We start from the raw sequence: 25,793 nt of genomic DNA on the forward strand, positions 1-25,793 counted from the left end.
TAGTGTATACTCAGAGGATTAACAAATTCACTGGCTAAAAAAAGCTGCTTAGAATGGGAAGTATTTCAAGTTAGCGCATTATTTTTACCACCTCTCTATCGCTGTTTTGGAACTCCAGCAAGCTGAAATCCTGTTTTGTTCGTGTGCACACTGATGGCATGAACTGGATTGCTTCAGCTTTCTCAAGATTTATATGTAGGGAGAGAAAAAACAAGGCTAAAATGCATGACCTTCTCTACCCGTGCTGGGGATTAGATCTCGATGGGAGCCATGCTTTTACATAAGGGGAGGATAATACAGTGGAACCCTCCAGAACAGTATATTTACATGTGTTTCTATGTTTTGTTTTGTTTTTTACGCACAGAAAAAAGAATTTCCCTATGTCGATCGATCTGCCTGTCTGTTTTTATAACCCGGACTGCACATAGGATCCTACAGGACCCCTCCCACGCACTACACCCCATGTTTGAGTGGCTTCCATCAGGTCGGAGACTAAGTATCAAATATCTTACTTTTTATTTTTCTACACAAAATAAGTTGAAAAATAAATAAACAAATAAGAATAAAGAATAAAGAAAATCAATCAATCAGTAATAAATAAATAAATATAATAATAATAATAAAACGGCAAATAATAAAAAATTAAGAAACCACATATAGTTGGTGGGTAGACAAATTATTTTTTTCAGATTAAAATGAACAAAGCATTATTAGAGCCCTGTAGACATGACAAAACACGACTATAGTCACATTTATACATTTTATTTACAACATATTGCGCAACTGTAGGGTCTTGAGACACATGCTAACTCGCAAACTAGAGCGCTAGCGACCTAAACGGTAGCCTTCAAGTTATCTCCTTTAAACTTAAATAGCCAAAAACTTACCACTTCCACACGGATAGGGAGGATAACTATTAACAGTTATTTAACCTTTAACATGAACATTAATCAAACGTAATCATTTTTTTCTGGGTAAATGATACCATACAGCATCCATATTAACATTAAACTTTCATATCAAGGCGGGGGCCTCAAACTAGTGTCCTGCGGGCCACATTTGGCCCGCGGGCCGCGTGTTTGAGACCCCTGATCTAAACCTTTCTAATAGGTCCAATTTGATAACATGAAGATGGATCATGTAGGAAATAGATGAACGATTATCAGCAGAAGAATGAACCATCTTAACCTGAAAACACAGTAAAGCTCCCAAAACCTTTGGGAGTATAACACACCAGCAAAGACAGCCTCCATTTGCCCCACGGACAGTCAGAGTATACATCTAAAAGGTGAATATATTTTACAGTGTCAGAGACCACCTCCGGCAATCTGTAGGTAATGCATCGGCTCTGAGCCTGAGCCAAGTTGCTAGTGAGCGAGCATGCATGTGGGTGTCAACACAGCTCAGAGTGCTAAACTCCTCCACGCACGAAATACATCACAGTCAGGGTATGGACGCATGCATGCAAGCATCCCCAGGTTTTCTATTCATTCTTGGTGGGCGGGGTCATGGGGCAACTTTGATGAACACCGAAATTGCAGCATAATGGAGTTTTGAGATGATTGTAATGCGGTCACTCCTCCATCGTTTATATCTGATAAGCATCATATTTTATTCTGTCAAATAAAAAGATTTTTTGAAACCACCAAGGACAAACAGACTCTCCAGCCAGTCTCTAGCTTTTTCACAGTCTGTCATTCAAAGTCGTAGAAAAAAGCACCGGTACAGGAAGGTGAACAAACCGTTTTCCCCCTCCCCTCGCTTTAGCTTGATGTCTCCCCGAACAGAATCTCTCAGCGCTCCTCTCTCTTTAAACACAGCCTCTCCGCTCAGTACCACTTACCGACTTCAAGGTGACGCAAACGGCTAAGTGTTAACTCTACAAAGTACATAAGTTTCAGACAGAGACGCGAGCTCTTGATCGAGAGCGAGTAAGAAAGCGGTGGTAGTGGGAGTGGTGGTGGTGGTGGAGAGGGGAAGGAGGGGAGGGGGCGAGGTGACACGCGTGTGAGGAACACCTTCTGAAGTGTCAAAAGATGGGCCCGACTGATGAAAGAGACACGGGAAGAGGAAGGGAAGTGCGGGAAAGGAGGGCGAGAGCTGGAGACAGGAGCGAGATGATGTCACATCTGAGGAAAGGAGAGGCTTTCAAGTCTGGAGCGCTGGTTCTATGTTCCACAAAGCAACTACTGAACCAGGTGAATTTGAAGGTCTGTGCGAGGATTATGATAAAAAAGGAGGAAAGTGTAAACCAAGATGCTTAATACTTTTCCAAGGGTGTGTTGGACAAACGGGATAGTAGAATATGAGTAAACGTGTGCACTCAGGTTGATGGTTGTCTTCGGCTGGAGTTCGCACTTGAGCTGAATATCACTTGCAGGAGGACTGACACTCACCTGTTCAAGCTGTCTCGATTGTTTGGTGTACACCGGGGTTCCAAATAAACCGTAATCAGAGAGAAATCGCAATATTTAGGGTTCGGCTGCAAAGTTAAATTCTTCCTTGTCCACACGGAAACATTCTTGGTATCGTTTTGGTGGGTTGAAAAAAAAATTGCATCCACAATGTGTTGGATTATAAAACATGAATGAATGACTGGGTGAAAACAATGTAATACACAAGGACACCTGTATGTGGCGCTGTAAACATACCCACAAACAGAACCGCATGACACAACAAACTATGGAAGAAGAATTTGCTTACGTACATCGTCTTCTGCTTAGGCTTGTCTAGAATTACGACAAAAAGGAATGACTTCGGTAGTAGAATACAACACAATAGCAGGAGAATGTGACCATTTCTGGTCACATGACAGAAACAGGTCTGTGATGTCATAATTTTCACTAGACAGCCTGCATTTTCGGATTTTCTCATTCTGGAAGACGTTTTCAAAAACAGAACGCAGAATACTTTGCCGTTTTGACCTGAAAACATTTCCGTGTGGAAAGCCACTTATATTCCACCTATGACCAATTAATACAGGGCTCTACATTAAAAACAAAAATGACTTGCCCATGAGGAATCCTTAAGGTGAGACCTACTTGCCCCAACTTGCCCCATGTAAAATGAAAAGACTGCCTAATGATATCATCTCATTTTTGTGGCATCACATGAGAATCTCAAATAAAGATGAAATGATGATCATTTCTTGTGGTTGTTTTCCTACATAGATCATGACGTTGCATGGAAATCTGGATTGTCAGGAGACTTCTAGGCACTTTGCCTTTTAGAAGTTGTGCACCACAATGAAACATTATTGAATAGACACATTTGTGTACTAGTAAAGTGTTTTTAATTCAGAAAAAAATGTTTGTGAAGTAAAGGTGAGAAAAATCCACAGAGAAATGGAAGCACTAGATTTTGTAGCTTGTGCAAAATCAGCACTTGGTATTGGATCTAATGGGTGGTGTTTCATTGTGACCACTTCAAATTGTCACAGCAATGTGATTCACTCACCTGTGCCATCATTTGATTTGCTGCCGCTAATAAAATACTTGTTTAGGAGGCACTGCTTCATCACTTTTTGCTGTTTTCCTTCACAAGTTGTTGAAGAATTAGACCATGTTGGCAGGGACGCCATGATAGATGTTTTCCTAGTCAAACGTTTGCTGATTGGTTGATCGCAAACAAGAACGGGTGTGGGTAAAACGCGGACTGTGGACTGCGAATAAACGATTCTGATTGGTCCATTTCAAGATTTGCAAGGATTGGTTTGCAAATTACCACCGGAATTACACAGTCCGTGTTTTACCAACACCCAACAAGAACCGCTTTTAAAAAAACTCTTGGCAGTATGGCATGCTAAAGTACACTTGCCCGACGGGAATATCACTGATTGGATTTACTTGCCCCAATTTTGTTTTAACTTGCCCCGGGCCATTGGTGCATCGTTGTTGTCGAGCCCCGTAATAGTCTTAATGTACAGTAAACCTCGGCTATATTGGATTCAATTGTTCCCACTGGTTTTGTCCGATATAAGCGAAATCCGTTATATGCGTATACCGGAAAATGTCCGTTTTACGCATATATCGGATTTATATCCGGTATATACGTAAATCGGATTTTATCCGTTATAAAAAGGCACTTCCTTGACTATGTTTCCAATGTACCTGGACGCACAGGCAACGCTGCAAACGCTGCAAATGACATCATATAGCGGCCTGTCACGATTCGGCGAATCGGAGCGCCACGATGCGGCCATCCGATATATGCGAGGGAAATTTAATGGAAATGCATTGGAACGGGACTGGAGATTTTGTCCGAAATAGGTGAAATCCGTTATAAAAAATCCGATATATGCAATGAATTTTTATTGGAAATGCATTACAGAAAAATCGGTTCTTTTTTATCTGTCCGTTGTGAGCGAATTTCCGATATATCCAAGTCCGATATATCCGAGGTTTACTGTAGTACCATGAAAAGTTGCTTATGTTATTAAATAAAAGTTCACTGGTACAATACATGTTTTTGGACCGTGACAAGAGACCAAAAGATATTTTTTCAAGAGGGTATGATTTCCGTCAGTGCCTAATAAATATAAAGAAATGTAATCTGTTTGATACAATGAGTTCTTCATTGTCAGGGAAACTTGAAAAAGAACAACTAATGGCTGTTAAGCTGTGTCACGGTACCAGACGGGGTATCAGCATGAGCTTTGGGTAGGCTATAGTGGACTACAAAGCCTTGTCAATAGCGTTGTGTTTTCCATCAACTCTCTTCCTTAATCACCCAGGTCCTAATGCGCCTCTCTATCCAACGGGCCCACTCCCATTCCAATATATCAAGCCACAGCTAGCCTTAAACAAACATCTACCTTCCCGCTCATTCGCTCTAGGAGAGCTGCTCTCATCCATCTAAGCCAATAGCAAAGGTCTTCATTACAGAGTTTGTAGTGAAAGGGTTGGGGGAAATTTGTCTTTATTGATGGTGTCTCTCCATTGTCTTATCCTCATTGAAAAAGGTAGGAGAAAAAAACGCTCCTTAGTAATTACCTTGTCTGTCTCCCTGCTTTTGTGGTCAAGGCATAGATTCTTATGTCATTACAAAGGCAATCATCTTGACGGAGAACATCTCAGCAGATTCTCCTTGATTCTATAATAAGCTGTGAAAAAGAGAGTTTGACTATAGCTAAAAAATTTAATTTCAAATAGCATCCGAGAGGAGACTGAGGGCAGCAAGACGTGGAGGCTGCAGAGTATAATACTGTAGCATCTAGAGCAGGGGTCTTAAACTCAATTTACCTGGGGGCCACTGGAGCTAGGTTCTGGGCGAGGCTGGGCCGCATCAGGTTTTCCAAAAAAAACAAAAAACGCATTTATTAAAAACAGAAAAATATACAAACTTTTTCAGTGCTTTGGTTCCGATTTTCTACAATAAAAGCTCTGATAAAACATTCCACTGTTCTCAAATATCTTAATTTTTATTTTTCTGCACAAAATAAGATGAAAAATAAATAAACAAATCAAGAATAAAGAAAATCAACTAATCAGTAATAAATATAATAATAATAATAATAATAAAACAGCAAATAATAAAAACTTAAGAAACCACATATAGTTGGTGGGTAGACAAATGATTTTTTTCAGATTAAAATGAACAAAGCATTATTAGACAAAACACAACTATAGTCACATTTATACTCTTTTTATTTACAACATATTGCGCAACTGCAGGGTCTTGAGACACATGCTAACTCGCAAACTAGACAGCTAGCGACCTAAACGGTAGCCTTCAAGTTATTTCCTTTAAAATAAATAGCCAAAAACTTACCACTTCCACACGGATAGGGAGGATAACTATTAACAGTTATTTAACCTTTAACATGAACATGAATCAAAGGTAATAATTTTTTCTGGGTACATGATACCATACAGCATCCATATCAAACTTGCGCGGGCCGCACTAACATTAAACTTTCATATCAAGGCGGGGGCCTCAAACTAGTGTCCTGCGGACCACATTTGGCCCGCGGGCCGCGTGTTTGAGTCCCTGATCTAGAGCAACAAGGTAAGATAACACAAGTATGTTTTTTTGTAAATTGTACCCCCTGTATCGTCAACTGTTCCATTGAAATGACAATGGCAAATCTGCTTAACTAATGAACAAGCAGCAGGTACTCCAGATAATAGTTTGTAGTATTATGCCGATGGAAAAGCGTCAAAAGCAAGCGTAGGCATAACAAGGCAATCCGGCAGGGCATTGGATCATTGGTTCCATGTTGGTACTTTTATGTTCCTGTCGAAGCTCGTGTATAAAAACCTTTTTTGCAGTTTGAGTCAGTGATGGGGAGAATCTACGACTGAGTCATTTTCATGTGAAAAAAGAAAGCACCAATCCGGACAACATCCCACCCACTCCTTTAGTCATGCCACTTGTTGGATATTCCCGTAACATCCTCCATCATCCAAACTGGCGTCGAGCCAGACAAAGCATGCAAGCAAGCACACCTGAGTGGTTTTGACGACAAGTGTGGCAGAAACCTCATCATCTTGGCTGAGTTAATTAGCAGTAACACCGTCAGCATTCTCAGGTTGTGGTTTGAAGGACCTGAGGGAAAGCAGACTGTTGATCAGGTAGAAAATAGCCGGACTCCCCGATGAGCTTCCATCAGCCTTTAGAGCTTCCTGCTGTCATGTCTCACTTCACTGTAATTATGTGAAAGGCAAGCACTTGGTAAATGTCATTATTTAGGTTTGGAAGGTGATTTAGAGTAGGTAGGGTCTGAGACAACAAACACTCTAATAAGTGTCAAATGAACCACATCGCTTCATGGTTAGTGATTGTGGTTCATTCATTCATTCATTCATTCATTCATTTTCCACCGCTTATCCTCAGGAGGGTCGCGGGTGCTGGAGCCTATCCCAGCTGTCTTCAGGCGAGAGGCGGGGTACACCCTGGACTGCACATATAGACAAACAACCATTCACACTCACATTCATACCTATGGACAATTTGGAGTCGCCAATTAACCCAGCATGTTTTTTTTTTGGAATGTGGGAGGAACATGCAAACTCCACACAGAAATGGCCGAGGGTGGAATTGAACCCTGGTCTCCTAGCTGTGAGGTCTGCGGACTAACCACACGACCGCCATGTCGCCCTTAATTTAATTTAAAAAAAAAAATAATAATTTAAACAAAGCAGGCTTCACTACACATCTTAAAATAAAGCCTGGAGCTCTTCCATCTGTCAGAGCTGTTTTATTATTTGTTTTTTTCTTCAGGCTAACCTAGCATTTTTTGCCGTGTTTTTCAAATAGTGGGGCGGGCCCCCCCTGGGGGACTACGAATGCTGATATTGGGCCGATAATTATCAATAGCAATAATTATCGGACATCCCTAATTTTAACTTAAACAAAAGTGAAATATTGATTAATGAATCATAATGATAATTATCAGTGATTGTGGTGTTTTTATAGTGATTCCTAAATATCTTCACACAATAATAAATAAATGCTATCAAAGTTACATCACTGCACTTATGTATAACAATCAACAGCAGCTATTAACGCGCTAACCACTCGTCCACCGTGCAGTAAAAATAAAATCAATTAATTAAAATGTATTAATTCATTGAGATAATGTAATGTTTTTTGTACGGGTGGAGTGATGAAAACAAGTGCAGTAACGAGGGTAACTACCAAAATGAAGTATATGACTTATTCCAAAATGAGTAATGTATCCACAAATAAGGAGGAATTATAGTGATTAAATGAATATACGAGGAAACACTGTAGACACGCGTATGGAATGACTTTCACAACTGAAAGGGAGAGCATCTTCTTTAAACGGGAGTAATTTATCGACACACATTTGTAAAGCCGTAATAACAGCGATCAAGCCGTTCAAGCGTAGAATGCAATAAACTGAGGAAGTGTTTCTTGAACAAAGGGAAGGCCCCACACGTCATTATGTTGCCCTCATGCGCCGTTACATTAGGTGCAAATGGTCTCCTAGGGTCAAGGGCAAAAAGCTGCGTACGGCTGAGGTCACGGCTAAGAATGTCAAATTATCATTAGCTGACCTCATTCCACTATATGGATTCTCAGCAGTGCCATTATGCACAGGTTGGCGGTCCGTCGGTGGGCCGAACCAGGCCACGGAAAACATTCACATGCAATAGAAAAATTGACACTTACCATTTTTATTATATTTCATTAGTAATAAATAACAATGTAATTTAAAAGTACGGTATATAAAGTCTGCTTTGATTGTTGTTTGTTCTGTCATTGTGGATACGATCAAGATCTTTCCACAATGGCATCGAAGGCAGTGTTGCCACTCGACTCCAATATGTCACATAAGACTGGACAAAACTCCAGCAACATGCAGCGCCATATTGTACTCTGAGCCAGTGGAAGCCGAATCGGTATATTTTGTTTTAGGTTTATTTTTGCCAACTGAATGGTTTGCAAAGACTAATTCACTTCCTGCAGACTGATCACATTAAACTTGTAAACAACTGCCATCATTCCTAGCTTGTCTAAGTAGAAATGGACTATCACTTTATATAAAGTGGAAAACTATCCAGCAGTAGATTGAGGAACGATGTCATTGCCTTTCCCCTTAGCATCTTCACCTATTATTGCTCTCTTAACACTTGTCTATCAGGGAGAACAAAGCCACGTAAATTGGCCGACTTCTCCCATCTGAGCTCCGCTGAGCACGACGTTAATAACAAACTGATGAGAAATTCATTACGGCTCCAAATAAAAACAAGCTCTACTCAATGAGAGACCCATATATTTTAATGAGAGGGATGCCTCTGTGTTTTCATTAGGCTGCCGAGCCTCCAAAACCTGAAGACGGGACCTCGGAGAAGAGCGTCATTAAGCCAGGGATATTAAGCCAGTGGTAAGGCAATCAATAGGATTTCTGCACAAGCAGAGAAGCCTGACAATCAGTATGCTGTCAAGTAGTTTCCATCCTTCTGGAGTCAGATCCCGTCTGTTCAGCGAGAGCTGGGTCTTTCAACAGGAAAACACTGCAACATCTCCACATAGCCAAGCTGCCAATTGATGCCACTGCACAGCCCGAAGCTCCGTCTTTAAAGCCCTTCTCTCGCAGATGCCATCCTTAGGGTAGTGGGCTGCAGTCAGCATCAGTAGGGTCCTTGATCTGGATCGGCCTTCTCAGGCAATACTGTCAGATTCTACAGTTTAGTGTAGGTGACTTTTTTTTTGGTCATATGACCGTTGGCTGCAATGATGTGGCAAAAGGCCTTTGCTTGTGCAGTTTAGATTAATTAGATAAATTAATCACAGTTAAGTTATGTGTTAACTCGGGCTGTCAATCGATTAAAATATTTGATCATGATTAATCACATGTGTTGGCCATAGTTAACTCACAATTACGCATTTAATTGCAGATTCGATGTGCAACTACAACAATAATTACATCAAATTTTACGTAAAAGGATATCGATTTTGGAACTACGGGCCATTACTTAAAACAATACTTTTGTATGACTATGTGTCTTTGTTATTAGCATATTAGCTCTTAAACTCGCCCACAAACGTTCAGTAAATACAAAATGTGAGCGAGTGAGACCTCTCACACTGACACAAACATGTTTTTGTTTATTTGTGTCATCCCAAAATAATATATTATATATACAATATTATTTTATTTATATTATATATATATATATATATATATACATATATATATATATTATATAATATACAATGTAATATATTAATATATATATAAATGTATTAATGTTTATATAGATATAATATAAAAATATAAATATAATATATAAATATAAAAATTATAATATAATTATATATAGTATATATTATATATATTATATATATATATATTTATGATACTGGGTTTTGAATTCTAAATGTATTTTTTAACCAGTGACAGCAAAAACATAAGACCTTCATTCCATGCAAGTACAGAAAATGCATGAACAACCAAAAGATCACCTGAACATAAACAACCCACACACTGTAAGGACAGACTACTACTATTTCACCACAAACTATTTATTATGCTGAAGAATGCATAATATTAGAATATTATAATATAATATAGAATATTTACCTTTTGGAATTAAAGGCTAACTCATACACACACACACATTAGCTTCGACTTGGCTCTCGTCCAACCATCACTTCTTCTGTTCATCCAACCGCCCAAATACCCCTCACTAACAGCACACTGACCCCTAGCGGTGTCACCTGAAACTGCGCCGTCACTGGGTTACATTAAAAAACAATAACAGGTCGACGTGCTGGCTTCTACACAAAATGAGTAGACTGTAACTAGCGGTGTAACGGTCAACTGAACAGATGGATGGATGAAACGATGTAACTACAGTGTACACTACAGTGGTGTGACTTCAGGGAAGAAGGGGTTCGCAATAACGTGGACCAATAATCTTCCTCGGCAGCCATTAGGATGATCAATGCCATTCTAATGAGATAACATCTGGAACAAAGGACGCTAATAGCAGACAGCTGCTGAGCAATACAAGCTAATTAAGGGAACATTCTGCCACGTTAAATAATGCTACTACATTCATTTTCGACCAGGCTTTGAACCGCACCAAGATGACTTGGCAAATACAACATGTTGAATGTTTGATGTAGTATATCATCAAAGTCACAATGGACACATTACTCCATCGGAACTCTGCTTGAGCTTTCTTCAATAGAGGGAGGTCTTCCTCGCTTTTATGGGGTTCGGCGTCTTTGCTTTAATGTATGTTGAATGTGGTTCTAGACCTGCTCCATACAAACAGCTGGACCGTGAAGGCACCGGTGCCAAATAGATGCTGAAGTCTCAAATGAAAAAAAAACAACTGGTGTTAGCGGGCGGCACGGTGGACGAGTGGTTAGCACGCAGACCTCACAGCTGGGAGACCAGGGTTCAATTCCACCCTCGGCCGTCTCTGTGTGGAGTTTGCATGTTCTCCCTGTGTACTCCGGTTTCCTCCCACATTCCAAAAACATGCTAGGTTAATTGGCCACTCCAAATTGTCCATAGGTATGAATGTGAGTGTGAATGGTTGTTTGTCTATATGTGCCCTGTGATTGGCTGGCCACCAGTCCAGGGTGTACACCGCCTCTCGCCTGAAGACAGCTGGGATAGGCTCCAGCACCCCCGTGACCCTTGTGAGGAAAAAGCAGTAGAAAATGAATGAATGAATGAATGAACTGGTGTTAGCAGGTCTATCTTTCTACCGCGGTATGTGCTTTGAAATGTTGATACGTATCATTGATGTGAAACTCATGCGTATTACACTTGTTTTTTTTACAATGGACCTATCAGAAGTGTGCTCCTTACCACTTGTACAACATTGGTTCTGCTGCTGCCGTGGAATGCTATATTTTCCTTTCTATTCTCATGCAATCCAAGGAATTAGTTAATTCCTAATAAGTTAAACAAATGACGCATGATGCAGTTTCATATTTAGAAACTAACGGCTTATCTTCCAACTAACTAAAAGTTGCCAACAAATTCCAATTTTGCGTCATGTTTTACTCGCATTGTTTTGGGGGTTTAGTGAGCTGCATTCAGTCGGCCCCGTTCGGGAGAAAATGTGTTTGGAGGTAACCTTTCATCTAATCAAGTAAGCTATTAATCAGCCTTTTGGGTCGTTTGAGAGGATGGCTTTTAGTGAGTGAATGAACCTGCAATATCACATTTCCCCTGCCCTTATTTCAACTGTTTTGTGAGTGTAACCCAATGGCAATATGTGACATCATTAAAATTGCGCATGGCTGATTTAAATGACTGAAATTTTACATACAAAAAAAAGGCTCTACCTCCAAACACCAGCTGAGCACAGAAGCAGGATCCAATTAGTTCTGTGCTTAGAAATGGGAAATAATGAAGTGTGCCGTCAAAGAAAAATTCATAATAGCGTTTGCACAAGTCTTTGGTGATCATGGAAAAATATAATTACGATGAACAAAGAACGCTGTGTGGTCCGACATGAAGCATTAGTAACATATAATGGGGAAGCGGACGGGATGTAAATCCTTTCAGAATTTCCAATCAGTCAGACTCATGAATGACATGCGTATAGCTGGAGCCACTCATCTTCATTAGGTGGTCTTTCTTTTAATTCCGGAGGCTTTTATTTGCCTTGTATTTTTTTTTTTTTCTAGAATGAAAATACTGTAAATGCAGTCGAAGCACGGCGTGAAATACGGTGGGACCTCAAATGTCAAACTCCTCCCAAAAAAGTGGTACAACTTGGAGTTCAAGCATGGAAATAAATATATGGCTCAAAAAGTCTACAAACTGGTCTGCTGTTTCTTGGGGGGTTTGATGTTAAGTGTGATGATAACCATAGAACCAGGAATTGAACTTGACATGAAAATTGTTTACTTAGTACAATATTTGCAATCTAATTAATCAAATATCAGAAACATATCCATTTAGTAAATAGTATGTCGCTATTGCATATTTAAGTTATTAAGATGACTGGTAAATAATTCCAGCACTAGCACCAATGAAACGGCATGAAATTGTCTTTTCAAGCACCAATGGTGTAGTATTTCTACTTTTTCTCTATTTTAGTTTTATTCCTGTGCTTTTTTAGTTATCTTTAGTAGTATTTACTATAATTACATTAACTATGGTCCACCCGGCCATCTCTGTGTGGAGTTTGCATGTTCTCCCTGTGCATGCGTGGGTTTTCTCCGGGTACTCCGGGTACTCCGGGTACTCCGGGTACTCCGGTTACAGGTACTCACATAAAACATGCTAGGTTAATTGGCGACTCCAAATTGTCCATAGGTATGAATGTGAGTGTGAATGGTTGTTTGTCTATATGTGCCCTGTGATTGGCTGGCCACCAGTCCAGGGTGTACCCCGATAGGCTCCAGCACCCCCCACGACCCTTGTGAGGATAAGCAGTAGAAAAGGAATGAATGAATGAATATTAACTATGGGCTGCACGGCGGACGAGTGGTTAGCGCGCAGGCCACACAGCTAGGAGACCGGAGTTCAATTCCACCCTCGGCCGATCTCTGTGTGTTAGCATGTTCTCCCCGTGCATGCGTGGGTTTTCTCCGGGGACTCCGGTTTCCTCCCACATTCCAAAAACCTGCAAGGTTAATTGACGACTCCAAATGCAACAATATTCCATTGGTCGATTGGTGGATAACTCAATGAATCGAAATAATGCACTTCAAATTAATCAACAAAGAAAACCATCAATTGCTACCGTAAAAATCATCTATGTCCTTGATACATGACACCTTGAAATCCCTTTTTGCAGAAATAAATGTGTTTTTGTTTATTTAACTGTAAATTGAGCTTCAAATGACAGCAAATGTATGGGGAGAAGAAGAGCAGTAGAAAGTGCATTAGTATGGATAATGAGGGGCCGGGGAAGAAATACAATGAGAATTGAGTGAAGTCTACACTGCTGCAGCACTATTCCTCAGAGAGCGCGACAACAACAGCGAAAAAGCTCCCAACTAACAGTAATTGGTTTAAAATAATAGAATTCATTACAGTTATGGTGCTTGTTCAGAAATGCAAACAGGGGGAGAGAAAAAGATTCGCTGGAGAGTCGGGGGCTGAACCGCTTGGTGAAAAACCACGGGGAGATGAAAGGCATAATTCAAATGACAATTTTAGAACCCTTAGTTCCTTTTTTATCAGACACTCAGAAGACTCTGCTGGCATAATAGCATCAAGATATTTTACAGTTTTTTTCCCCTGCATTTCTTTTGTTACACACCCCATTCTCCATTCTATTCTTTTGGTAGAAAATTCCTTGTCTCACACAGAGATATGCAAGGTGACATGCAAACAATACAGCAAACAACACTTAGCAGCTAGAGGTGACGTTCAACTGAAAACTAACACAAGAAATCTTGACAGCAAATGAAGAAAAACAACTCAACGTGTCAGAGAACTTGCTGCTTGTCCTATTAAATGCTGTGTAATTATACACATCAGCGGTTCACATTGTCAGGTCCTCTATTTATTTTATTTATGAATTTGTACGCTGCTGCTCAATGGCGGTGTGTGTTTGATTCAAGGCCAAAGTGTAAAGAATGCATTGGACCAATCAGCATTAACAACATCAGCTCTCAAGACCACTCGGGATATAAAGAGACTGGCCGGCCATCTCGACATGATTGGATGTCACCTGGCGTGCTGGGTCTATGGCTATCATCAAGGACATCGCCATTTGGAACACCATAGATCTACCATCAAATCAGCCTCTCTGCAATATCTGGTAATTGTCTGCATTCTACCAAAAAAAAAAAAAAATAGTGTTCGGACCACCCATTGATAGGACAAGCAGGCGTACTCTATGTGAACATTGCAGAAAGAGGGAAGGTGCTCCCAAAGACAAAAAAACTAAACCACTGTAAAACATCCTATAAAGAGTCTCCTATAAGTTACAGTAATAAGGTTGGCTAACCGGTGTGCCCCTTACCGCTATTACAACATTGAAATACAGTAGCTCTTAATAAGCAACCATGCATTTTCCTTGCTACTTTCTCATGCATCCAGAGCATTATTAGTTATGGGCTTTAAAAATTGGAAATTACTGCCTCTCTCCTATTACCACCTACTTCCAATTAACGAGATATTAACTCATTCACTGCCAAAGACGTATACAGAATTTTTTTTCAACCTGACCACTTGCTCCAAAAATCATAAAATCATGATGCAAGTCCACAATGGAAGAGAGCCTTGCGGTGCAGTTTTAAGCCCAAAAAAACAGCCACAAGGTGACAGAAGTGCATTTTCAAAGCACACGGCCCACATCTTTCCCATGGAAGTACATGCTCGGCAGCAACCAGTCGCGTTGCGTGAGGTTGCGGGAGGTTGCGGGAGGTTACACATTTTTTCTCCCTCTTTGGTGTGGAGAACTGATATTTTGCTAAAATATATCTATGTTCTCCTGCTGATCACTGAAAAACGGGAAAAGGTTGGAACAAATGTTTTTTTTTCTGATGAAAGATTAGATTCTTTTGGTATATACCATGTATATACAGCCAGAGAACATAATATTCTGTGTGAAATGTGGCTGGTAGTGAGAGGAATGGCTTTGGGAAAATGAGTGGTATTGAATGAGTTAATGAAAATAGGTAAATCATATCTGTTAACTCTTTCCTGTACATTAACTTTCATGGCGGAAAAAAATCCCCTCTCGTTCTGCCAAAGCAGCATACCTTCCGGTTTACTCTGCATCACTCGGCCAACATTAGCATAATACATCCTGTAACTGGTAATGTCAGGCCTTCAAAATAAAAGAAGTACACTAGTCTTTGGACTCAGTCTTTCCACCAGCACCTCCACCCACCCATATTTTATAATGCAAATGTTGATATGGTATGAGTTAAATAAAGAAAACAGATTTCATCATAGAAAATAATCAAATGAATACATTTTGAATACATTTTGGAGTCAAGCCACCTCCATCAAATAACCTTTTTAACTAACTTTACTACTACTACTTATCCTTTAATCAAGTCCATCTTCTCATGAAACACTAATCGTTTCACCGCTCCTCACCTTGCCCTCCCAACTACAACGGAAGCCCATAGTGACGATGACAGCCAATCAATGGCCACTTCAGGGTGTGACTGACCAATGTTTTCCACCCTCAACAACTCAAGCACAAGGCAAATTAAAAAGTAGAAAATTAAATACCACTTCAATACTTAGTGATTACTGTAGCTTTGAACATGCTCGAGCAGCCTTATGCGTAGTGTCAAAGGTTTTGTGATTCGCCACTGTCGGTGGATATGACATTGTGAGTCCTGACTGAGCTGTACAACTTTAGAAGTCCCACAGCACAATAATGTGTAAATAATGTGCACTTGAATATGCAGTAGTCATGCAGTGAGACCCGGAGTCGGAGGTGGCAATGATCTCATTCTTTGAGCATAACTGATGTGATGTTAGCAAGGGATTACGTCTATTTATCTTTGTAGGTCAGACTAATAAATAATTCAAGTATAATTGCATAAAGGTGCGATCAATACGACAGGTCGCATCGATAGCAGGTAAGGCAAACACTCGCTACCTATCGAGCTATAAAGGACGCATTCCTTACAAAATGGCAAACAGGACTCCAAAAAGGTGGTCAGTCTTCAAGCAGTGTTCTGAATGTGGTGGAGGAAACATGATTAATCTCTTCTTCAGCTTCCCATTCTGGCCTCAATGTGGAGTATTGATCAGAGAGGACATAGCAATCTAAATGCCATTGACATCTCACAGTTATTCTACTCCTTTTAAAGGATGGGAATAAACGTGCAAGGCCCAGCAACACATACAGTAGTGTGTTAGGCACGGAGGAACTCATTAAGTCAGTTCTATAAAAACAATGTAGCTCTCTTTCAGCTTCTGTGAGCCGCCACAAAGGTCAATTCAATGAGCGCCCACTGCCACCAAGTGCTGGCCTTCAGTACTACAATACCGGCTGGGGAACAAGCAGCATTTGGCAGACCATGACCTAACATGAGTAGCAAAGAATTACGTATATATTAAGCAAATCAATGCTTACGCTAGCCCGCGGCCTCAGTGATTACGATGGAAAGCAAGTGCACCGCACATTTGAATATAAGACGCAAGTATATAAATGCAATTTTTATACTGTAAGTATAGGTTTCCAGGTTTGTCATAGATGTGTTTCAAGGCGTAAATGTAAGCACTAAAACTAATTGGACACCATAGCTTTTAAGACTGTATATGAAGTGTAAGTACACTAAACTTTGCAAGCTTAAATATACTACAATGTGACGCAGCAGCATGGCAATACTAAGACATGTTTTGGTTGCTGTTTTATTTAGTAGTATGTCAAGATTATGTCAGAAATGATCAATTTGCACCAAACATTGCTGAGATATGGGAAACGAGCCAGGAAAAACATACCACGTTTTGTCACAGAACAAAATAAGGAAGATGGCTGTTGCTGGTTGTGGCTGTTGTGAAAGTGGCTGTTGGGTGACTAAAAATGTGAACTACCTCGGGATGTCATGAGACGCTCAGATTGAGTTTACGAGAACAGGACGAGATAAGATAAGGACGAGAAAAAGAGACTGTATTACTGACAAAGGGAACTAACGTGCCAGGGTGAACCCTCTTCCTGTCTGTTTGGAGGAAAGAGATGAGGAAATCAGACATTTGTGAACATGCAAATATGAAGAGCTTGCAACCAAAAGGCGCTAAATCCAATTTTCACTAAGTTGTGTTGTTAACTCATGTTTTTCATGAGCTTAATAGACCTCTGTCATGTGTATCCAAATCACATATTTTGGAAATTTATGCTTTCAACCAAAAGGCGCTATTTCCATTTCAGATTTCAACCAAAAGGAGATAAATCCCTTTCTTTATTCTTTATTCTGATTGGCCCAAGTTTCCCATCTATTGATAATCTGACCAATCAGAGAGAAGAATACAATTGGCACTGCACATACAGAAAGCCAGTATCAGTGTGCATCCTGTTTTGTTTGTGTACATTAAGTACACGTATGATAGTTACAGTATGTTATGCAATTCAGGAGAACACAAATTGTGTTTTTACAGTATTCTGTAACATGAAAGTTTTTTTCACGCCATAAAAGGCATGTCTCTACCTTGACACCTCCAACTTTCATGAGAAACATTATTTTACTTGTACTAAAAAACATACAATTTAAAGAGTTTGTAAAGAGATGATTTTTGTCACTGTCACCTTCATGGTGCAGTCAAATATGAGCACTGCTTTTAATAACATTTTTATCAATTTAATTAATAATAATTATTGTGTATTGTATGTTGAGAATGGCTTCTGTGTTGTAATTATTTTATTAGCATAGCACATTAAAGCACCTTACATTCTTTTACAACAATGCCATTGAAGAAGTTAAAGGTGACTTCAAATTTATTTCAGCCAAAAGGCGCTAAATCCATCATTTCAGGCAAAAGGCGCTAAATCCGAAAAAAAATTAACTTAAAAAAATATATAAAATACATGGTGTGTGCAGGATTTTTATAGCATGCATTTTTATGACCTATATTGATAGCTCTTTCATTTGCAATATAGACTTGATGACCAAATAGATTGATATGTGCGTAGTTAAAAATCATTGATTTTCTCGAAATCAGTCAAAATGGATTTAGCGCCTTTTGGTTGCAAGCTCTTCATATACTGAGGCCGGCAAAATGGTCCGGTTCATTTTCATTTATTGTGTGATTAATTCATTTATGTATTATCATCCCAGGCCCAATGCCCAAGAGACATTTTTCATCTGAACAAGAAATCTTGTCACTTCTTAATCTCGAGAGATGCCCTAACCAATTAGTAATTACATTTTCTTAGAGCTTGAAAACGTCTCAAAGTGGAAGCTTCTGGAAACACCACCACTAGCGTTCCTGTGTAAAGGCTGAAAACAACTGCGGAAACAATAAGTGTGATTTTTAGTGTTTGGGCTTTAAATTAATCTTCAGCAAAGTGTACATTTAGCACGCACATCCAGCATTAAACTGAGTCAAGTTATTTACAGCTAATCATAACTAGCAATATGTTTCTGAAATGTTCATGAATCTGTTTTTATGCTGGCATTTTGTGATCCATTGCACTTCTGTTTCATTAAGATATTTGGTTATATTTAAGATGAAAAATTTCCGCAATTTGGATAGCCGCTTCTCCCTAGCCACGTTTTCATGAGGAGATTTTCCTCTTTCCGAATGGAATCTTTCCGAATGATGTACCAGAAAACAGTGTATCCATGGAAAGGAATATTCCAATCTCCTGTCTACATGCATCACTATAATCAAACGGAATAGTCAATGGGGCATGCGCAGTAAAACGTAAACAACATCATGTGATTCATCAAAGATGGCAGACGAGAGTGTGATTACCACGGTTGTTGGGACAGTTGCTACGCTTTTTTTAAAGCAGCAATAAATTAAATAATAATAAATTAATAACAATAAATAGTTTTTCGGCCATCCAGTCTTGCAATTACATTCAGTTCTTTAAAGTTTGTATCAAAAACAAACTTTCCGCTGTAGTCCAGTGATGCCTCCTCGTCGCCATTTTCAACGTCTGCGTGTTACGTCACAGCTGAGCATGCATGAAAGAACGCACCCTGACAACTTTCCGATTAAGCGGGTACAAGATACCTCAATCGGATTGGGAAAAGGAATATTCCACCTCTGTAAATCCGATTATATATTCATTCGGATTGGCACTTTTCTTTCGGAATGAGGTGTATACAAAGGTTACATTCTTTCCGTTTGAGCAAATAACCCGAATGGAATTGGAATATTTGGGACCATGTAAACGTGGCTACTGAACGGTGATGGTGGGTCCTCTAGCCAAACCAGCTGAGAACCACTAATTTACACAATGTTGTTGTGTTTTGGCCCTTAATTGTGTCAACATGTTAGCCCTAAATTGTGCTGGGCAGCTCAATGCAGACCCAAAGTGTTTCACTATTTTCTGTGCCAAATCATGCATGGTATCCGTTAAGAAGCAGCACTGTAAAAAGCAACAGGGTCTAAGCATTATTCTACCGTACGAGGCTACCCCATGTAGCTTCAGCTTTGGAATAGACTATAGGAAGTGTTTGGCAAAACTGTAGACCGGAGACCACCTACTTGCCTGCACCCATCCCGTGTAAATCTTGACATACTATGACGCAGTCGCACATAGCTGCAAACTCCTCCAGCCGGAGAAAATGACATACTAAATATACACAGATGCCGAGAGTGATATCAAAAAGCTAAAGAGGCAAATAAAGAATTTGAGAGGAGCCATCAACCATAAAACATGGGGGATACACAGAATTTCACAGCTGTGTGAACAGTTCAAGCAGATGCGACGGGGATGCGAATGCTGGGTGCATACAGAGAGGCGGGCTGTAAAAATATGCTATAAACTTTATGGAGCCTAATGCGGCCCTGCAGCACCCTCCCGCTGAGTAGAGCATGTCGACAGCGCCGCCGAGTGTGTGACAGAACCGTGGGGGAGAGATGTACAACCGAGAACCGAGACCGCTATTCACATTCTCTATCCATGATAGGCGCCAAATACAGAAAATTCATATATAAGCAATCAAACGAGCTGGGAATCATATTTTTTTGTCTCCCGTCCTTGTCTCTAGGATACTCTATCAAACTCTCTACAGCAATAACTGGAGCCAAGATGCAACAGTCACATCTGTTGAACCTGCATGTAGGATGGAGGAAAAAACAAATGACTCACACAATCATTAGAGGGTGTACACACAACACAACACAACACAAGCGCAGACAGAAACTAAAGCATGAGTAGAGCCGTAGTTCAAACCCATATCAATGTAACCACTTCAGCTTTTTTATGGCTCCCTCAATCTGAAAAGAAGCAGTTCAGCTGATGGAAAAGGTGCGATCCTCTCTATATTTTCAAAGAAGACATGCATCCATCCATTTTCTGTACCGCTTGACCTCACGAGGTTTGCAGCTGTGCTGGAGCCTTCGGGAGCCTTCGGGCGAGATGCGGGGCACACCCAGGACTAGTCAGCAGCCAATGGCAGGGCACATATAGACAAACAAACATTTGCGCTCACATTCACACCTATGGGACAATTTAGAGTCTGAAAGAAAGCATGGAAAAGAACCAATGAATGATTAAACCCGGGTCAAAAACATTGAGATTAATAGCCGTGGCATTAATGGTACACAACCGCAGCAAACTCTGCATGCGTTTTAAAATGTTTCTACTCAGATGTTGGTGTGAAACACGTGCATTGGTTCTGTTGTGACTCTATTACTTCGTAACAGAAATGTGGACTCGCATCATGAGACTTGCATCTCAAATTGGACTTTGAGGTCAATGACTTGGGATGTGACTCTGACTTTAGTTTGAGGACTTAATATTCAGAAAATATTCAGATTTTAAGTGAATGTTTTGAGTAAAATGTTTCCCCATTCAAATGATTATGTTGTCATCCAGCATCACAACATTGCCTTTTTGATCAATAAATGCATCTATTAATATCTAATCAAGTTTAAGAACAATTAGAATTTTTTGGTTTAAAGCCCATATTTTATGTAGCCATTCATATTACCAAACAAATGCAACATGAGTGAAAAAGACGTACATGCGCAAAAACACAACATCGCTCGCATTTCTGTGTGTAGTATTTGGTGCAGTTTGAGCACCAGCATGCTCACGTTTGTGGCAGTTTCACTGAGTTTGTGCTTTCTGTACTTTCTCAACCAAATGATTTAGTGTAGGAGAAGTAAAAAAAGAGTAAAAATTGTAGCTGTGGTAGTTTGTAGACAATTTGCTGCCACATCTGTTCATGGTTGTTTGTCTATATGTGCCCTGTGATTGGCTGGCGACCAGTCCAGGGTGTACCCTCTTGCCCAAAGACTGCTGGGATAGGCTCCAGCAACCCTAGTGAGAATAAGCAGTAGAAAATGAATGAATGAAGAACTTTTCCCTTGGATAAAGTTTTTTGGATAAAGTACCTTTATCCAAGTTTTGGACGATAATCCATGCCTTTCCACGACTTACATTTGTGAGTACCTTTAAAGTCTCAGTAAGCATGGCCTCTCGATGACGTATAGATCGGATACATGCAAGCCGACCGTTCATATTGCAGTCACATCACATACATATTGGATTTATATAGACATACTAGGGCTGTCAGTGAATTAAAATATTTGATCGTGATTAATCGCATTTTGTGCGTAGTTTACTCAGAATTAATTACATTTAATCTCAGATAGATATAAGTTTTTATCTATAGTAAGTAGGAGAAAGTAATCAAACTACGGTGTGGGCCGAGGGTCAAACGGGGGAGCGTTAATCATTAACGTGTTGACATTGACAGTCCTACTACATACCAAGGAGGCCTATATCACATTTGAAAAAATCTAACTTTCACTGACATATGAGCAAAGAAATCTGAATTGACCTGCAGTGTGAACATAGCCATACAGTCCGTTGAATCATGCAGCAATACATCCGAAGCAAGTAAATCAGCACATTAAAACAACCGATTTCATTCAGCGCATTTCAACAGCAGCCTCTCAGTCACAACAAACTTTATGAGCTCCATTAGATGAACTCGAAAAGTGCACTTTCAACCAAAGAAACAAGCCATTCCCTTCCACACAGTGTTGTTTCCTTGATCTTGATTTAAAATAGAATTTATGCTCAACACTGGCACGAGCTACCGAGATCCACACACACAGAATTGATTAATTTTTCATTGAAGTTCTTCTAAAGGCACCAAGGACATGTGCGACATTAAATCTGATCAACCCTCAGCATTTGCTTTAATAGCTGGCTTTAAACAAAAATTCTTTTGAGCTGTGTGTCTTTAAAAGGTAAATGCCAGGTTCGCGGGGAGGGGGGGGATTACACCGAGAATAGGGAGTGTGCCTTGATTTGCTTTTAGACGTGCCATATCTCCTTTACCTTATTTTTAAAAAGGTCCTTCGTAGGCTCACTTGGCACGTTGAACAAGCACTCGATTGGAGTTGAGGAGGAGCCTGATGCCAGCATGCCCTCATAGACAGTCATAGACAAGTCTTTTCTCCACCGTCCTTCTCTCCACACAAGAAATGCAATCCTTTTGCCTCATCTACAAGTCTGTGTTTACTGGTATACAGCTCAACCTTTTGCTCATTGATTTTACAGGATCAATTTTTAAAAAGTACAGGAAGTGCCCTCGGAGGTTCAGAGTTGACTTTTAGCTTGTTGTGGGTGACGGCCGACTTGCATTCAATTCCTTTTTTGCTGATCACGTCTAGCCTTTGTCTCACCAAACACGGACACCAATGTAGAATACTACAATTTGAATGATTTTTCTGCCATGTATTTGTACTTCAGCTCATTTAGTTATTTCATTTTGACATTTCTATGCTTGAAAATGCTTAATTTCAGCCAATAATGAGTACATTTTATAGGGCGTACAATGAAACAGCAATCATTTATTCATTAATTACTCTGTGCAATGTAGCAAGGGACGACTATAATTTAACATGTGCTGCCTTTATGTTTTAATTGGGATGGTGGTTGTCTTTTTTTGGTGACATCTAATGGCCACAATAATTCAGTGAGTTGAGCACACAAATCGAATGATACAGAACATACCAGATACCATAGTACTTTCTAATACGCTTCTGACTATGTATCAGTAAGTAATGTGTAACTATAATTATATGATACCAAAGTATTGAGAAATGTCCTATTTTAGACAGCAGGGTTGTTTAATTAGGTAACACTTAGTATGTCTTGCTCGGAGACTGGAGCTTCTCTGTCAGCCACTGACTAACTAATAACACAAATATAGTTTATAATTTATTTCAATACAAAAAAAAATGTTTTCGTGTTAAGTTTTCACACATCCCGGGTTGCGTACCGGCATTACGTCACATATAAGATGTGTCTTCTAGAGAACATTTATTTATATTAAACAAGCATGTTTTTATTGTATCCATATACATAAATTTCAGCTTCTCTGACTTTAGATTGTCTCCTTGCTGGTGTAAACATCGCCCCCTCCAGCTGACTTCATCTTCAACTGAATTTAATATTGCTAGGAAGGGTGCTATGGCACTCCTAAAAAAATGGCTTGCTCTGATCATAGCTCGATCATAAAAAACAGAATATGCAACTTGTGGTCCAGAAAATACTCTATATTGTATAGCATGTTTGAACAATATGAAATGAGATGTATTTGCAGAATCACCCAAGTACTACAAAGTACATTTTATCGCAGCTATGTAATTAGATAGAGAGACCTTGGGATATATAGTACAGTACATGTCAACACGTTTACTGTTGGTAGATACTATACTGTCTGACGTGGATGCGAGACCAGAGGGTTACCTTGGCAATAAAGCTGCATCCTTTCGGTCTGGACATATTGATCACCTTGTTTTTTCAAGACACAGACAAGATGTTCTTATCATTCACGCAAACGATGCCGCTCTCAGCAGTGTGCCAGGGCAGCAAGTCAAAGTGAGTGCAGCAGGAGAGGAGGATGGAGGAAGTCTGCTTCCACAGTAACACTGCAGGAGTCACTGATGGATTGTTACAACCTGGCCCTTGACTTGTGACGTAAATCAGGCCAATCTTTACAAGACTGGATGCTGTAAAAGCTTCATATTGGTCAGCGGGCAGCTCCAGGGCTGTGCAGAAGCAAAGGCATCTGCTTTGAGCACCTGTCGACATGTCGGTATGGATGAACAAGTATGCATTCTGCTCATCCCTCGCTCAATCTTGAGGTGGAGAGAGCGTTTGAGGCTTAGAAGTGTTGCACATTTGCACGCCGGTCAAACTGGATTAGATCCAATTTACACAGTCCTCTATTCCAAGCTCGCTCTCTAGTGGGAGAGCGGGAAATGTCAGAGAAATTTCATGCCTGAGACAGAGGAGTTACAGTGTGCACGTTCCCTACAGACAATCCTCGCCGGCGTCCCCCTTCCGAGCACAAGAGAGAGCGCTCTATCCCAATGACACACGCTGACAGCGTGAAAATGGGAATCTGCCAGCAAAGCAGGGAGTTAACTGTGACCAACCACCAGCTAACCAGGCTAAACACTCACAGCTTCCTCCTCCTACTTCTTCGTGTAGAGCCTACTGAAGAATGACAACTCACGGGCTGCGAGAAGAGCCATCGAGAGAGCGCAGACCTCTGCCAAGGCTTTAGCATTTGTCTCCTGCAAAAATCAATGACTGAATGCTTTAGCTGTGGTATTGATATTTTGTTCCCTTGAATGCAGATGGAAATTGAGGATGAAACGTTATCGTCTTTTAAGCTAGTACGATGGCACACAAGTGCAACAAACAAGCCGGGACTAATTTGCTTTTGTTGACCACACGCTCGAATAGATGCATTCATTGGACAGTGGATCCTCATGTTTGCGATTCATCATTGACGTGTGTTAAAAATGGACATTTCATAGGGATTTTGACAGGATTTTTGCTATTTGCTGGTCAATTTGGAACGACTCCTGCGTAAGACTGGGATATACTGTATTTTGCATCAATTATTACCCTCTCAAATTGAGATAAATTAATTAAGACAAGACTTTAAGAATGACACTGCAATGATCAGAGGCAGCTCTGATAAAATGCTGATAGCTGAAAAAAAAGTCCTCATCTGGCACACTTTCAAAACACCTGTAAAAGTGTTGGCCTATGCATCTCTCACGTGTGAATCCAAGCTTTAGTCCCGATTATGTCATATTCCATTTACACAACACAATATTGCCACTGCCGCCAAATGCACAGCAGCTTCACCCACATCAATACAAGCAAAGCAAGGACCTGGTCTGCCATCCACGCAATGAACAAACACAAAAGAACAGTTTGACAAAGGAGGGAGAATAGCAATCGATAAAAAATGTCCCTGTAAAGTGCCTCCAAAAGGGGGGAGTTTTGTCTGAGAGTGGCCAGAACATAAGCCCGGGTCACAGAGTGCATGCTTTATCTTTTTCTGTCTTCTCTTTTACGCCTTTGAAATGCTTCAAACTGCTAAAAATGGCCAATGAAATCATAGTGACAAAAGCACGGGTAAACATTGTATTTAATGATTTGTTTTGTTTGTGTCTAAGGGGCTATCCACACACAAACATTTTCTAGTCCAAACTGAAAACTAATTTATCTTTTCAGTCGCTCATCGGCATATGAACGGCATTCTGGGTATTTTTTGAAAATAGTGTGAAAATCTGAAAACACTGTCTTGTCATTGACCTGAACACCTGTATACCGTCTTGTCCCCTGTCACGTGACCTTTGCGGATAAGCCGACATAATATCTCAATATTTTGACGGACTTATTAACTTATTAACTAATGACTTGCACAAGTAATTC

At 40.1% G+C, this 25,793-nt stretch overlaps 1 protein-coding gene across 6 annotated transcripts in view; it reads right to left on the minus strand.

The window, feature by feature from the left end:
- diaph2 (diaphanous-related formin 2) overlaps positions 1-25,793 on the minus strand; it is a 391,673-nt gene that overhangs the window by 333,965 nt on the left and 31,915 nt on the right. The gene's annotated exons all lie outside the window — the stretch shown is intronic.

Source organism: Doryrhamphus excisus, chromosome 6, assembly GCF_030265055.1.
Source record: "Doryrhamphus excisus isolate RoL2022-K1 chromosome 6, RoL_Dexc_1.0, whole genome shotgun sequence".
In the NCBI taxonomy this organism is placed as follows: Eukaryota; Metazoa; Chordata; class Actinopteri; order Syngnathiformes; family Syngnathidae; genus Doryrhamphus; species Doryrhamphus excisus.